At 34.6% G+C, this 17,464-nt stretch overlaps 2 long non-coding RNA genes across 2 annotated transcripts; one reads left to right on the forward strand and one right to left on the reverse strand.

Annotated features, from left to right (window-relative positions):
- The first annotated feature begins 1,769 nt into the window (after positions 1-1,769).
- LOC136848727 (uncharacterized) lies at positions 1,770-8,210 on the forward strand. The gene is made up of 3 exons (XR_010856105.1): positions 1,770-2,615; positions 5,160-5,308; positions 5,616-8,210. It is a non-coding gene; the product is annotated as an uncharacterized lncRNA (long non-coding RNA).
- Positions 8,211-9,437: 1,227 nt separating this feature from the next.
- Positions 9,438-16,858, reverse strand: LOC136848728 (uncharacterized). Its single transcript, XR_010856106.1, has 3 exons — positions 16,721-16,858; positions 12,393-12,507; positions 9,438-9,572 (listed from the first exon to the last, which is right to left on the reverse strand). It is a non-coding gene; the product is annotated as an uncharacterized lncRNA (long non-coding RNA).
- Between the last annotated feature and the right edge of the window lie 606 nt (positions 16,859-17,464).

Below are 17,464 nucleotides of genomic sequence, written 5' to 3' on the forward strand. Positions count from 1 at the left end.
TTTAAAAACTATATTGACATAAAAGCAATTTTGTTCGAGGTACATGTAGTAGTGTGGTTGTAAACTTATTGGTCTTAGCAATTACAAGGATATCTTTCATAACATCATACAAAAGACACAGGTTTCTACAAAACTATCTCTTGTAATTAGCTTTGATTCATACTGTTTCCCCCCCCCCCCAAGCCATGTCAGACAAAAATGTGGTGGCCAGTTGCTTATGAATAGTATGAAGCAAAAATAGAGAAATTGTAAAATTGTTCATATATTATGAAAAATACAAATTACTTTGAATTTAGTACATTTGTGTGTATTCCACCAGAAGCAGAAAGAGAGAAAGAACACTTTCAGCAGCCCAGTCTTTTAAAATATATCGTAAATGAATATAAAATCTAAATTTTATGTTATACGGTTGTTCAATTTTAAAATAAGAATGAATATCAAGTCTCGAAATCAAACCTCTTAAGGAAAATTTGTTAGGATCTTAAATCTCTCCAGGCTATCCAATTATTTTACTAGTAAATACATTACAGCCTAATAATAATATTAATAATTGAAGAGTTGCAATTAAATAAGGTTAAATGATTAAATTTATCATAAAAAACATTTGGGCCAGCTTCATACAATATAATAATTGTAACTGGGAGGTCTGAGTAAGCTTTTCAGTGCTTAATGATTTGATAGGGTGACGTTAAGAATAGATATTGGGAACCAAGTGCAAATAACCCGACTGCAAAGGACTTTCTATTTATTGGTTATAAACTAGTTTAATGAGACCACTGAATCACACATTTACTCGTAGGGCTCTCCAAAATATTTTGTTCTTAAAGGGGAGGTGAATGTAAAGATGAAGTATGATGGATAAGTGTTTTAGAGACCAAAGGAGCGGATGAAAAGTAAAAAACAGGAAGCAATACATCTGGAGACACCACAGAACATTTTGAGTACTGTTTGCAGTATGCTATGCAAGGCATAATGTAACTGCAATTATGAGGGGTTCAGGTCTAGCTGATTCTTGAACTCAAAGGAACTGGCCACTAATTTCATTCTAAAGCCTTTAAATGCCTTCTGCTTATATAGGAACATTTTTTAGATTTTAGTAAAGGAGGTAGACTTGCTCTTTTGCACAAGTGGTTTTTCTTTTGAAACTTCCTTTACAAGTTATTGACTTTTTGTCCTGATGTGTTCAAGTTATTTGAGTAGTTGAATAGTAAAATCATATCAGCAAAGGTGTCCTTCAGCAATTTGTGTTCTTTCCTCACGTGCTATTTAGCCCTGTCCTAAATATGGCCTTCGTGTAATATTGCTCTCATACTGTTCAGTTTAAAGCAATTGGCCTTGCTTCTGGCATTCTTATTCTGTTAAAGGAAGATTTTTAGCAACAGCCAAACTCAAAAGAGTACTCAAAGATACCTCAAACTGTTCAAGTTATCTAACTTTTAATTCACATATTTTCCTGTTGTCAATGATTTTGAACTGGTATTTTGTTGCCATTGATTTCTGAGAAGTACTTGGTGTTTATACATTGTATGGAATGGTTGGTACTTCATTGCAAAACTTTTGGAACTTTATTTATTATGGGTAATGTTTATAACATTGTGTTGTTGACTGAATGTTTCATATCGTGCTGATTAAAAATATTTTATTTTGGATGTAAATATGGAAGGATGTCTGGTATTCATTGTGGAAGGTTGACATTTTTTAAAATGTGATGCAGCTTCATTCAGTGGAAAATGGATAGTTGGTGATTAAATTTTACTTGTTTTTTTCAGCTGGTGAAATACAGTATGGCATTTTTATATCATGCAAAAGTTTGGCACATCCCATATCTTTCTTTGAAAGTAAACTCATTATGCTGTAGTAATTGCAGTTACTAAATTCTTGGTTTATGGAGTTGTAATTTATGGTAATGCTGCTTTTGGAAGGGAAAACTGGATGTTGTTACTTACGGTTGCTGTTGAAAAACATGACATTCAAGTCTGGAAATATATACAAAGGCTGTTCTTAACAAATATTTTAAGAAAATAGGATGTGTTGCTGTGTACAACTTAATCGAATGATTTCAAGTGAAGTGATCTAGCATGGTCTTGTTAAACAGGTGGCTATTCTATTTTGAAGTGTTTAAATGGTAATTCTCTTGAAGTATATGTGCGATGGAGAGGTGTCAAAAGTGCTCAGTTTGATCATAAAGAAACTTGTACATGGACTTTCTTGTTAACCCTGGCTGAAGCTTGCAGATTTTGCCCACAACACAAAAGATGCTGATAATCATATGGCCAACCTTCTGAAGTACTATGTGATGTTTCATCCTTTCCTTGGGCTAATGAATGACTTGGGTTTGTGATTTATGAGTTCACTTGATTTATGGCAGAAAATTTTGTGACTATAGGAGTTGGGTAAGTGTCTTTTTGATGTCTTATTTGTTTTTGACCTGTGAAGTGATCCTGATACTAAGATTTTAGCACCTCAAGCATTTTGGGCATGTCCAGTGTATTTCGAGCATCACAAGTTTTCACCTGAAGTCATTTGGGCACGTCAACTGTGGTGGTGCTTCAGGTCTGTGAACATGTTAAGGTGTTCGTTCACTTAAGTGGGTGTCGACGGGATTGGCCATTATGGTGAGTTGAGATAATAGAAGTTTGTATGAATGTGCCTTTGGAGTTCATTTCATTATTATGCTGGTCTGTTGGTTGATAGTAGCATTTGCTTTGCTTTTTTTTTGTGTCTTACAGTCTTACAGTGCTATCACAAATACATAAGTACACACGCACGTATGTATATACATGGGGTCCTCATTAGCTGTTTCTAACTAGGACTTACGCACTTTGTTGACAAGCTGTTTATTGCCAGGGCTATATCCATGATAAATAACATACTATATTTTCAGAATTGTTGAGGCTAAATAAGAAATGTGGTAGAATTGCTAAAGGGGTTCTGTATTTGTTATCCATGAAAGAGTCACCATTAATTGAAATGGTCTGCCACTTCATAAAGTGTAATCATTAATGGTTATAGTTAAACAAAAATTGTCAAAGAAATGCAGGTTTTCCAAGTGTAATGTTCTTTAGAGAGGTTAATACTTTGATACTTTGTTGATATAGTTTTAATCCTAGCAAAAATTTAACTGACGTAATTCAGGGAATGTAGGTTCATTCACAGAATTTTTTTTAGGTAGGTTTGCTGAACATTTTATGTTAACTTAAGTTGAGTCATTAGGTATGTAGATAAATTAGAATCACACAGCTACTTCAGGTTTGAAACAATCGGATAATTTTCATATCAATTATAAGGATTAAATTCCAGAATATGTTGGCTTTGAAAGTTATGTTTATGCCTGCACATGGTTGCAAGATCAACATGAAGATTTGTACAATCATACAGATGTTCAGTTTCCTACCATTTCTTTAGCAAGTTTTCTCATGATAATCCTAAATTTTTTTTGGACCTTATTTTTCCCTCCTCCCAAGTTTATTGCAGATTACTAGTATTTTCTGGAAACCTTGTGTGATGTGAATATGATATTCTGTTGTTTTTTAATTTTTAAGTTTAAAGAATAAAGCAGTAACATAATTTTTTTAAGCATTATGAACACATGATAACTAGTGATGCTAAAGTTTGTTTTAACAAGACTACTGTTGCATTGCTCAGTTCCCATAGGGCTTGCCAACTAGTGATATTGAAGCAACTCTACAGATGCTTCGCTTTCTTTAGCACTTTGGCTGCACATGGATTAAAGGATGGTGGTGGTTTTCTCTCAGTGCAATTTGAACATTTCTGAGAATTGTGGTAAAATGTTTCTGCAGTGTCTTAGTGCTTGAAATTCGGTTGGTCACATGGATAAAAGAAGAGGGTGGATTTTTTCATGTCATTTCCACTTGTTTTGGAATGTTAGTCAATAAAATTTGGTCATAATTGTAACCTACAGACAGGTTAATTTATCTAAGGAACGTCATATTATTGGGGATCCTACTGTATATATATATACAAATTTTCTGTATGTGTTTGTATTCACACTGTATATGTATGTATTTTACCCAAAAACATTACTGTTGTTTGGCTGTGGACACATTCTTGATTATTCCCTTTCCTTTTATAGGAAGTAAATATGAATAGTGTATGGTAACATTTAAAGAGGAAATATTGAATTTGGTCAAATTTAATCCCCTTTGCAGGCAGGGAACTGTAGATTGGATGGTTTTGCTCTATGTTAGTTAGTTTTTATTGGCAAGTATGCCATTTATTGGCACATCTTATATGCAAGTGTATACTGTGTATATATGTATGTTGATGTCAGTATACATTTATGCATACAGTATATGCACATATGGATGCTTGAATTGTTCTGTTTTTTATGGCCTGTGCTTTTTTGGTATTCACATTTGCTGGTTTATAGAAATGAAATTTTACTCTTTAGATAGACTAGTTTAAATTGGTAAATCTGGAAAGGACAGCCTTCAGGAGCTAATGGCTTTAATAAATTGAGAAATTTTAGCATACATGAATAGATCAGTTTTGATTTGAAACAGTATATTATTATTGTTTTAATCTCTTAATTATTGGTCTTCCTAGACCAGTTAATCAGGTCAGCCAGTGAAGGTTCTGTGAAAGCCTGGAATATGTTGTGCAAGATCATTTTTAGTCTTGATATTTGATGATTTTTTTGTTCTTGATGAAAATGGATTTTGCTTTTCATTCTTCCTTCAACCCCAGTGATTATTTGTTTGAGTTTTATAAATAGTCCCTCAATAGATACGTACAGTGCTGACAAGTGCACTTGTTTTTTTTCTCTTGCCTGCTGGTTTTACATGTGAAAGGGGTGGTTGGCAATGTAGTCGTTCTTCCACATTCGCATGTGATGTAAAAATTTCACATTTTTTCCAGGTTTGCATAGATTAAAATGTTTTCTGTGAAGTCAGTTGAAAATTTGTGGTTTATGTAGCATTTAATTTTGAAATAAATTTCATTTCGTATTCAATATTGGCACAACTGCTTTAGATTTGAATTTATATGGAACAGAGAAAAGTAAAAGCTGTATTTCTGAAATATTCTGAAAAATAGTTTTATAGAAGCAGAATCTTTGAAATAATTTACCTTGAAATTGGATAAATACAATTTATATTTTCATAATGCAATAAAATGAAAAGTATAAAATTTTTTCACAGCAATGCTGAGCAAGTTTTAGTTATTGCATGGACTACGCAGAAGCAAGCAATTGCCCCTCAAGTTTTAATTATTGCTTGGGCTACACAGAAGGAAGCAACTACCCCTCAGTGAACATACAGCAGACAAGAGCAGTGTGTGGCCCCTTTAGGTAATATGGTACTATTATGTGTTGATGCATTCACTACAGATACAGTAGTTAGATATTACCTAGTATGGAAGAATAATACTATTTATATGCTGCACTTGAACTCATTTATTACAAGCTGACTAATTATGCATTCACTACAGATACAGTAGTTAGATATTACCTAGTATGGAAGAATAATACTATTTTTATATGCTGCACTTGAACTCATTTATTACAAGCTGACTAATTTTACATTGTCAATTTGTTGAAATATTTTCTACATGAATCAGTTGGATGAATTACCTCATTTTCCATTTCTTCAATACAGATTGCTGTGAAGTATACACGACCTGGGGGAGAGGGGAAGAAGCCCCAAAAAATATTTATTAGAGCAGGAAGGTGAATGTTGGTCCAAGGGTTTTAATTAACTGCAAAAGTCAGGTGGTTCTACACAAGACTTAGCAATGTAAGCAGAGCAGGTGACCCTTTTATTTTGCAATGGAAATTGGGAGTAGATTCCTTTTTTATCTACAAAGACTAGTACTTGATTAATTTTTGGCCACTTTTATAGTCTCGTTTAATTTTTTAATGCTGTATATAGTAGTAATTGATCTTTTTTGTAAATGAATTGTAATGCACATCAAAGGTCACTATCATAGTTGTTTAATTTTATTGCTGTATAGTAGTAATTGGTCATTCATTTTAGTAAATGAATTTTAATGTGTATCAAAAGGTCACTTTTATAGTTTAATTTTAATGCTGTATAGTAGTAATTGGTCATTTTAATAAATGAATTGTAATGCATATCAAACTAAATTTTTAAAGTTTTAATTCATTCAAGCTTATTTAGATGTCCCCAAAATACAAACTTTTCTTGTTACTAGTTGCTTGATCAAATTAAGAGTTAAACTTTATTATTTAACCTGTAAAGGTTATCATTAATGTAACTTGAATAATACAGTACAACACATCATGCTGATACATGTGGTAGTAATGTGTATTGGACCCAACACCTGTTTTTGCAAGGCTTTTCAGTCTTGACACCCTGTTATAATAGTAAGACCATGTGGCAACTGTTATCGTGTCCAGTCCCCTCCAGTTTTATGGCTTGAATGATGAACCATGAGCCCTTAGGATTGATGATTGCAGCAATCAGAGAGAGGCCACTTCAGAGCAGCAGCAGGATAAAGCAAGAAAAGTACTTGAGCAGCAGCATCTCTCCTGCATCTGTTTAAGTATAGGACAGTAGCTGTGCCACGACTGACAAGCAAAATAGTAACTGCAGAAGGACTGGCATGATCTGTGCTATAATGACAGTTGGACCAGGAGACAGTTAAAAGCAAAAATTGTGGAATGAACTCTGGTGAAGCATGAATTGTCCATGCCTAGGTCAGCTATAGTGCCTGCATTGTATAACATCTCACTATGCCCACAAAAACTTGGGCAACCCAATTGGTGGGAAGATGTGCCAGGAACAGCAAGCTCCATTTCAACAGCTGCACTGAGATTAGCTGAGTTCAGTATCACTAGCTGGAAAAGGCAAAGCACAGAATTATGTTCAGAAATGCTTGAAAGATAACATAGAACACAGCAGCAAAACCTAGATCTTTTGGCATGAAATTTAGAACAGAGTCCAACTAGTGAGCTTCTACTGGAAGTGTTTGGGAAGTCCAGCATTGAATATAGCAAGCTATGCCAATGGGTTGTCAAATTGAGTAACCAGGAAGAATGGTGTAAAGTGACTGGTATTCTGGACTACAGTGGCGTTATGGTGTAGAGGAGTTGTGGTGACTGTAACACGAACAAAAATATATAAATATAGACTAGGGGACATAATCTCTGGACTGAGTTTTAATCAAGGGAATAAACAGCTAGCCCTCTGAGACGCAGTAAATGAAACAATTAGGATATCCTTAGACCAGAGACTAACAAGGCAATAAATAGCTAGCCCTCAAAAGAGTTCAGAGGTCTGGTTAAACAAATCATTTAGAACTAACTAACTGAGACTCGGCAAATGAAACCGTTAGGATATCCTTCACCACAGAAGCAGTTGCATCCATTTCAGAGTAAGCAGTAAACAGCAGCACTCTCTGGGGCTAAAAAGTAGTGAACTAAAAACATAATAGCAGTAACAAGAGAAATGGGTACTATTGTTATACCTAAATCTTTCGAAGAGCATTTGGGTTCCCAGTGGTCCAGGACAAAATCCTGAATTGTGCTGGGACTGGAGTACTACTAATACTTTAATACCTTAGTCAGAAAAGAGGCCAATTGGTAACTAATGTAACCCAGACATCTTGCTTTTTCACATGGCTGTTTCACATTGCTTCAACTCCTGTGGACTTGAGTTCTGATGAATATATCCCCCTGCAGGAAGTACAAAGATCACATTTGAGTAATGGAATAAAGTACAGCATGTCGCATCTGAACAACACATAAATAGGAAACAAAATCTTGGGCTTAAATTTAGCGAGACTAGGATTTGGCAAGCATTTTTGTATGCTTAATGCATTGAGGTCACTATTACCGTCATTACTTTCTACTGGTTGTCTGTGCTTAACTCTGCATGAAGGTTTGTAGCATTATAATTTGATTATCGAATGTGACAAAGAAAACTAACGTTTGATATCTTCGAGTCAGATAATTGGTTATCACAGCTGCACATGACAAATAGGGAAATTGGTTTGTATAATCATTAGATACGTACACTGCAGCTTATATGTAACTTTTATCCTACCTGTAACACCCTGATTGCATAAATAGTTTTGTCAAATTGCATGTTAAAAGTGATAAGTGAACTGAAGGAGTGGTAACTCAGTCTGCTGGTTTTATAGCAGGTTTTTTGTACACAGGACATTCTGTATGAAAGTTAATGTACAAGAGAAATTTGTATGAACAAGTCAATAAAAGTGAATTAAATTCATTTTTTCTTTCTACAACCTCTTATAGTCACAACCTGGATAACCAAGCTAACCACAGAATATGACCATTAACAAAATCTTACACCCATACAAATTTAGATACTGTACTACTATACTGTAACCTTAGAGATAAGTCACTCATGTGTATGCAATTGATAACTTAGGAACCAAGCAGCTTCAATTGCCACCTAGGCAATTACAACAACCACGTAAGCAACTTAAGTCAACATTATATAGTCAACTGAAAATTAATATACAACACTAATGGTTATCAACTGTCCTAGTTAATTGTTCTACCTTCCTCTTAATATTAAAATTAACATGGCTTTTAATTCTGTATGCCCTAATTTGCCCAACTCCAACCTGTATAATTAATGGATAGCTGTCATAAATGATTTTTCAGAACTATGTGCTTAAAGGCAAAAATAATAAAATATCTTCCAAATTGTACACTTTATAATCTATTATAAACTTGAAGGGTAATAAGCATGGGAATGGTGGTTATAATGATTCCTGTGTTACCATAAGGAAATACTTTATATATTTTGAATGATTTTGGGGGTTGAAAGAATGCCAAGACTAATTAACTAACAGAACAGTTACTGTATAGAGGACAAATGCCTAGGACAATACATGCCTCATTTTCTTGGTATTACTAAGCTAACAGGTCAAGTCCTGGATGAAAAATAGTAATTATTCAACAAAACTAACACTTCTACTTCAGAACAAGTATTAGCAGGCATCCTCTCTATCAATAGTTTACTTTGTCTTAACAATGCTTCCAGAAACTGCAGCAGGTCTTGGAATTTCACTAACTTAAATGCTGTTAAAGAGTTACAAGTATTACACTAACTTTAGTACCTTCATAATATAACAAGTCAATCATAAAGGCAAAGAGCCCATTTACTAAACTAGTAGTGTTGTACTTGATATGAAAAAGAAAGAACTGGGTGTTGAAGTGCTACATTATGGACCCCAGAAAATTACTTGAAAGACAAAAACCCATAGCAATCACCCATTAATAAAAGTAATTAACTTGGAAGTCTCACCAAAAGCTTACTGCCATCCCCTTGTAGGCAAGCTGAAGTGTAAGTACTTATATCGATCTTGAACTTGCCAACATCTTCACTACCCCAGAGGTAGTATACATATGGGAAGAAGTTCCTTTGTCTTGCAAGCATATACAGTAACTCAAATGTCACTGTCCAAACAAAAATTCAGCACATAATGCCCGTTACTTTGGCTGCACTACACAAGAATGGGTACTGGAAGATAGCTGCAATTTCGTTACCCCACAGCTCTACAGTCATCCAAGATTGCCAATAACATTTATCAGTCTGGTGTATTTGAAAGACTTCTAGTTCCTGAAAAAAAAAAAAATTAAAAGGGATAAAAATGGATAACACGAGGTTTAGAGTATATATGCTATATCCTCTCAGATGTTCTATTTTAAGGCAACATTAAAACTGCTGGATAATGGTAAAAATTTTGTTTTATCCATCAACTGTTGTAAAAAAGTACATCTTAAACAGGACCCATGGGGTTATTAATGGGTTTTTTGTGCTTTGTAAACATTGCTACATCACCTGTTCTGCAGTTCTTTGCCCGAGTGGCCTTTACCAACCTTTTAACAATTACAGGTATCATCTTAAAATGAAAACATATCTGAGAATGTTCAACACTTACATTTTTTTAATGTTACGGGTTCTGGGATATTATTTATTGAAAATACCTGCTAGTACACCATTAGCCAAGCCTGACAACCTGAACTCCAAACAGCTCTTATGTAGATTTTAGTAACTCAAAGTCTATACCTACTAGTCTCAACTAATGAAAAATGTTAAGGATTTCTGATGCCTAATGAGTAACATTGCAATGCATATTGTAAGCTGGAATTAAATACAGTACACTGTACAGTACATGGAGTAGAAGATCAAGAACCAACTAAGAATTCTTAGATATTAACATTTGTTGAATTTACTACCTTCACAAAAGCAAACTGCCCAGTGGTTAACCCTGAAATGTTGTGCAACCTACTTAACTTTGTAATCATAGAAATAAGTAACAGAAATACCACACTTTGATCAACAAGAAACAACTCCACAGAAAACATCCTGTAGCAGTCAGTTACTCCATGATACAAGGACTTCATTATTGTAAGTACCGAGCTGAAAATTGTAACACTTCAATATACTCATTAAAGTACTCTTCATTAAGGTATAAACATATTGAATAAGTTTCACCCTAAGCCAACAGTTTACTACAATGGAAAGTGTGTTTTAGTGTAACACTTCTGGTATGACTGCCACATTGTCAAGAAACCTATGACAAAAACAGCCATCTTCAATTTGCCACATCACCTCAAAAGAATGTTAGGCATGGTTTACCAAGGAAAGAACATTGCTTTGCTTGCATTTAACCGATTTTTTTTATCAAACAAAATACCAGCGGTGCTAATTAATGTCTGTTAAAGAGTCGGTACCGCAAGATAAGTTTTCCAATTTTGTGAGTCACCACACCTAATCACGGAATTTGAAATAAATTGGTCAAATAGTTTGAAAAGTTCCTTCTTGTGAAAATCCCTATTAACTGCAAATATTACATAAACAAAAAAAAAAAAAAGGTTTGAAACTCCACAAGAAAAAGTAGAGTAAAATATGTACAAGTTTATTCAATGAAGATATAAATTTATTTCACAAAGTTATCACGGTACCTTTTGTTAATACAGTGTTGATTCCAGTTCCAATGTTATGTTAAAAACCAAATAATCTTATATCAAAATACCAGGATGTAATATACAAATACAACCACACCATGAACAATTCATGATTTGTCTGATTATCAGTTTATTGTAGCAACTTTTGATTGTGATTTGTCAGCTTTTGATTGTGGCTTGTTATTACCAGCATAGAAGTTTCTTATTTTCCTAGGCCATTAAACTCTCATTCCCAGGAATAGCTTCATGATCAAGTAATTTCCTTCTCTTATCAGACATTCTATTTTAAGGAAAGATTAACAGGCTAACAGTACTCTATACTGCTTGAGTTATGGCTACTCTATGTTAGTTTACAATTTCAGGGCTTTCCTTCTCTTCAATGTTACTCCTGTCAGTACAGTACTGAATACTGTACTTATAACAGTGGCCCTATGCAATTATGTAATGGATTTCATGTTCAACCCTAAAAGGCCCTAGCTTGATTGGCTGATAGTACATTTCTCTTTAGCTCTGATATCAGACAGTTCTCTGAAATGCAAATACTGAATTCATGGTCATGTTATTTTTGCAAAACAAAATTATTATTGAAATGCTATAGGTGCCAGACCAACCTTACAGAAGTCCTAATATTCTAGGAAATTTCAGACATATTCTCTTGATAAATTCTCAAGTACAGTGGGCTCTGGGAATCATTATCAAGCACCTTAGGAGTTCAAATCAATACCATCAGTGACAGAGTTATGATTTCATTTTGTTTATAATAAATTCAAATTTATGGTTTCATTTTCTTAATAATAAATTCAAATTTGTGGTAACTCGGGGAGACAATCTATTCAGCTTACCTGTTACCTACATGCAGGCCGAAAGCTGCCCGGTAATCATTTCATTATATACAGTAAAGGGAAACCCAAAATCTGAATGAAATACAGGAACTGTAGTATTCCACACTTCAAGCCAAACTTAAAATGCTTGAAGGAATACTTGAACAAAAAAGGCATGACCATTAAACTACTTGAAGTTATTAAAACCATCTCGAGCTCATGGATTGGTTAATAGCTTTATCAAACATCAAATCCTTTACATAAACCTATAAGTTTTTCAGATCTCCCTTGATGCCAAAAATATAAAATTTCACCACTGACTCTTCAAAACATGGGTAAAAATACATGCTGTCAAGCAAATCTAAGTTGCGTGAGTCTCAGCTATGACTTTTGGCTTTCTTTCGGAAATACTTAACTTGGGGTTTTGAGAGATTATAAACCATTATTCCCAAAATGATCCAATTGCAGGAAAAGATGAAAAATTATTTTAGTTTCTGGCCTGGAAACTGCTGAAAACTGAACTAAACCATCAGTTCAAGATGATGTGGGAACTATAACTTTTAAAAAACAATCTGAGAAAAAAATACAACGCAGTGAAAGCTAGAATACTTACGTACCAAGAACTACCACATATAAAAGGATACTACCATTATTTTATTACTGCAATAACTTCCGATAGTTTTCCTTTCTAGTCTTGGTTAATGGTAAGAAATGAAGACTGTTACATCATTATGTTGAATTGGAACTCATTGACTTCTGGACCTGAAAAGATATTCAGCTTTACCTATCTTCACAAAATCAAACAAATCTTTGGCGTTATCTTTACTTTTTATGAAATTCCTTCCATTTTAACAAACTTATCTCTAAAAGCATACAGCCACTACAGTACAATGAACTGATTCATTCACTTCTGGACCTGAAAAGAAATTCAGCTTTACCCATCTTCACAAAATCAAACAAATCTTTGGTGTTATCTTTACTTTTTAGGAAATTCCTTCCATTTTAACAAACTTATCACTACAAGCATAAAGCCACTACAGTACAATGAATTGATGCCATACAGCTAATTTCACAATTTCAAGATGTAAAGATGATAATGATGAAGGGGAAAGGGATCTGGCTTGGGATGGAAATTTGTAGAAGTTACAACACAAGACAATTTAACTTTTGGGAAGGGATTTATGACTAATGCATTTGTCATTCTATTCTTAATAATACAAAATAAAACTAATTGTGCCATTCTTGACAACTACTGTTCCCTATACAGTACAGTTGACCCCCAGTATATATTTGTGGGGGGACGTGTACCACTAACTCCCGCAAATAGCTCAAATCTGCGAATACTTAAAACCCCTCTAAAAACGGTGATAACTGCCTATTTTGATAGTTCAAAACACCAAAAAACCCTCTAAAATATACCTGAATACAGTATTTTAATAGTTTTATCACAAAAAGTGCATTTAGTCACGAAAATTATATGACAATACGGTACAGTGCTCCGTGAATATTTCTCTATGAAAAATACAGTGAATGGGCCAATTTTCCATGAATAATGTGTATATTTGTTCCACAGAGACATCCGTGAATAGGTGAAGCCGCGAACCCAGAAGCACGAATAGGCAGGGGTCCACTATACAGCTAATAAGTTCCATTCCCTGATTCTAAAGACCTCACAAGCTGTAACAGTTCATAGTTATGCTATTCAGTCTGACAATCCTGATGTATGTGTTCATTCCACCCAAAATTCTTATAATACCTGTGCTGTAGGTCACGAAAAATATCCTGCTATATGGATAAAAACAGGGCATCATTCTATGATTCAGCAACCTTTCGTACTTTCCTCCAACCAGACGCATCTTGAAAGTTAAAAGTTGTGCTGATCTATCACATAAAGATTCACCACTGAAATTTTCATCAGAGAGTTTGTAAAGCTTTTGTGAGAGTACATCATCAAAATTTTGCTGGAGATAAAAGGCTGCAATTGTTAAATATCCCTACATAATTTGCTTTCCCATCAGAATCTATATATATTAAGCTTGGGCTACATGTACATTGCTTCCCTGTATTCTTCCGAGTATTTTAAATCAAAAAGGTAGATAGGTTTAACGAACAACTACCGTACTGTACTACACCTAAGTATATATAAAGTTCAACAAACAAGGTCCCTTAAATCACAAGTACTCACTTAAGCTTGCAGGTATTGCAAAAATTCAATTGAAAGCAGGGGAGAGTTATTCATGGCCACTTTTAGACTAGTCCTTACTAAATGAATCACCATTTCAGTTTTGATAATGCCATGGTAACCATTTTTTCATCTGACTTCCATAGCAAAGCTATATTAGAATGAATTGTAAAATCTTGTCAAAACATACTGTTTTACACTAAAAGTAACCATTGCCTGTTACAAAAAACAAACAGATGACTGCCCTCATCACAGCTACTCCAAGCCATGCTTGGAAAACTTCAACTGCCAAGTGCAGCCTAGCTTTTTCATAGCTGACCAACACTTTTTGATTTACAACTAATAGACATGGAATTCCAACAGAGTTTTATCTTTCCTGGTAGTTGACATGTGAAGTCTTAAGGAAGCACTAGCTTCCTACCAAGTCTCACCCTTAACAGAAACTCCAGTTCACATCATATGCTTTACCGTATTGGTTGATACTGACTGTTGGTGATACTGCATTAAATGCTAAATTTTAGGCAGTCCTGTCAGTCCCCCATTTCACATTATGTACTTCCATTATTATAAAAAATTAACCCATGTACTTGCACCAACATACAGGCAACTCATATACACAAAAGCCCATGGTGACAGCTTTAATCAAAACATTTCTATGTAACCAACCTGTCCAACAAAACTTCTAAACAAAAGTTGAAAACTTTTTTATTGGCACTCTTACTTGAAACTGAAATCTGACATCTGAATATTTCATTTTGGTTATGCTTCTCTCCCTTTTGTATATAACAGTTCCCTTTTGTATATAACAGTATAAAAATCATTCTGGTTTTATGGATTTGAGAATTTCATTAAAAACTTCTTTCATGTCAAAACCTTTGACCCTGTCCTACATATGAACTAAAATAAAATCTTTCTAAAGCACTGTAAATACCTAATACCTTATTGGGACCTATCACTTTTTGTACATGGAGTATTGTTTTGAAAATGTTATCTGAGAGCACAAAATACTTCAGATGTACCAAAAAAAAATATCATTTAAAATTTTATATAGTCCTTTACAGTATTCAATATCATATTCACTAAACCCTGATAATTTGATTTTCTTTAGTTTTAAGCAATTAAAAATTTACCCTCTGAACAACTTTGAATAACCTGCTGTTTATTATGCACCTTACAAATGATATACTTCTCATCATGGAATACTAAACATGAAGTGTAAGCCAATCTTCTCCACTGCCTGATGATTCATCATCATAAACATTTTGCATCAGCTTTTATATTTATGGGGTTAGACATGAAGTAGTTCTCTCCACTCTCTTCTGTCTTGTGAACTTTCTGCCCAAGTTCCTCTTGGTTCTGAATCTTCTGCTGTCCCTGTTTTACTAGATTTCCTCAGCCATCTTACAAAGTCTTCATCTCATTATTTGTGTATCTACTGCTTTTCTGATTAACAGTTCTTTACCCAATACTGTCATGTCTAATTCATCTCAGTTTTTTTGAGATCTCAAGTCTTTTTTTCAAGTCTTTGGGCACCAAATCTCGCGGCCCATTCCGCTTTCATAATACAATCCTCTCACATACTCCAGTCATGAACCATAACAACCTATGGTAACAGCCTTTCTCAATTACTTCAATATTCCATGGCAGTGTCCATGTTCTCCGGCATATAGTAGACCAAGCTTAATGTGTCTTTAGTAAACCTCAGCTCTCTCCAGATATCACTCAGATATCACCCTATTTCATCCATAATGTAGTTAGTAGATATTTTCTGTTTTCATGTCCTTACTGCTTATGCTTCACAGACTTGTGTTTCCCCAAGGCAATGAAAATACCTTTACAAGATATAAAAATACGGTAAGTGGTATAACCTTGAAATCTTCCTTATGGTTTGGTTACGATTTATGATATAAGAAATTTAGGCTGTCAAGCCAAAGCACTTTTGGCCATTCAGTGGTTCAAGCACTGAAAAGGGGAGTTGGAGTGGTTGGACATTAAGATAAATGAATATCCAGGGGAAACAAGTACAAGTAAACTATCTACATGTGGAACTAGGAGAAAACCCCAAAATTACAATAAGGAGTAATATTTAGAAGTTGGACAGCATGACTGAAGGAAGTAACTGGATGGAGGTAAAGTAAAAGGCTACAAAGCATCAAGCATCTAGGGGGTGGACAACAATGCAAAATCCCTTTGGTAATGCCTACAGTGTACCACCTGAGGAGATACTTTTCTTATAGCTAACCATTTGCAAGGGCTACATCTTATGTTAATCTCTTTGGCAAAAATAAACTTTTCTTAGCCTTACTTTTGGTTAGGTTAGTCTTACAAAGGTAACGTCAGAATTCATTCCTGTAACAGTCATCAATCCTGTAACTGTCATCAATAAGAAAATTTTTCATGCTTTAAATAATTGTAGCTTCTGACATTCAAGAACTAGCCTACGTCTCACTTTGACTGTTATGTTGTGATATATGTACTTCCTACCTTTCTAAATGGTGTATTTTTCCTCTCACCCACAGGCTCCGGTTTCCTACTGGGGGGACGGGAACAGAGTACATAAAACTGAATATTTTGCACCAAAAATAATGGAAAGATGTAGCCTACATAAGACACAAGATAACCAGTCTGAAAAATTTTATGTTTCATTTAGCCTAGGCCTAACTGACCAGCAAGATGAAAGGTTGGGTTTGATTTCGTCCGTGGAACCTGTCCCGTAGTTCTACACTCGCCCCATAAATTTTTGTCCATTCAAAAGGCCTATCAATCTAAACAACTGTTACATTTGCCACCCACCTTTAGCTGTCTTTCTGATCCTCCTGCACGTATTTATGACCTAAATTGCTGAACGGACAGATCAGGTTGGTTATATTTAATTACAGACCACAAATCCAATATTCACAAACAAAGGACACTCTACTGACTGGCGGTCCCTAGCCTTTCAGCCATAACTGTCAGTCGGCAAGGATCACTGAGGAAGTGAAGCTTCTTCTTATCTTTACCTTCTTCATGGTCACACAATGGGATATAAAAATCACGTGTGTTAATGGTGGATTTTAAAACATTTGTCTTATCTGTTATTCTGGTAATACTGAATATGCTTATGTACTGTGCAAGAAGAGCATACATTGAACTGAAGGATAATCAAATTTGACAGATGCAACTCTAGACTACTTTTTTCAATAAGTTGCCTTCAAGCAGCACTGATCTCTATATGAGTCATGTCATATTCAGCTGAACAGTTGCAATTCTTATATATCAACGTTTATGTCTAACCACCTCTACTAGAACAACAAAATCACAGGAAAGCCTGCAAGCCCTGAAAAATCTCTTTCAGCCTCAATATCGATCATAATTTTTTCTTGCTATACACTAACTTGGATTCCTATTGCAGAAACGCTGAATTTTTTTTTTCTCTTGATAAGGAGTAATGCCAGTGTCAGCACAGAGCTGCTATATCATCTTTTCTAGTAGAGAACATTTATAACTTTATGACATGTAAACATCAAGTCTACGGGCATCATTGTCCGCCTTTGAAAT

The sequence above is a fragment of the Macrobrachium rosenbergii genome, chromosome 19 (genome assembly GCF_040412425.1).
Source record: "Macrobrachium rosenbergii isolate ZJJX-2024 chromosome 19, ASM4041242v1, whole genome shotgun sequence".
Classification (NCBI taxonomy): Eukaryota; Metazoa; Arthropoda; class Malacostraca; order Decapoda; family Palaemonidae; genus Macrobrachium; species Macrobrachium rosenbergii.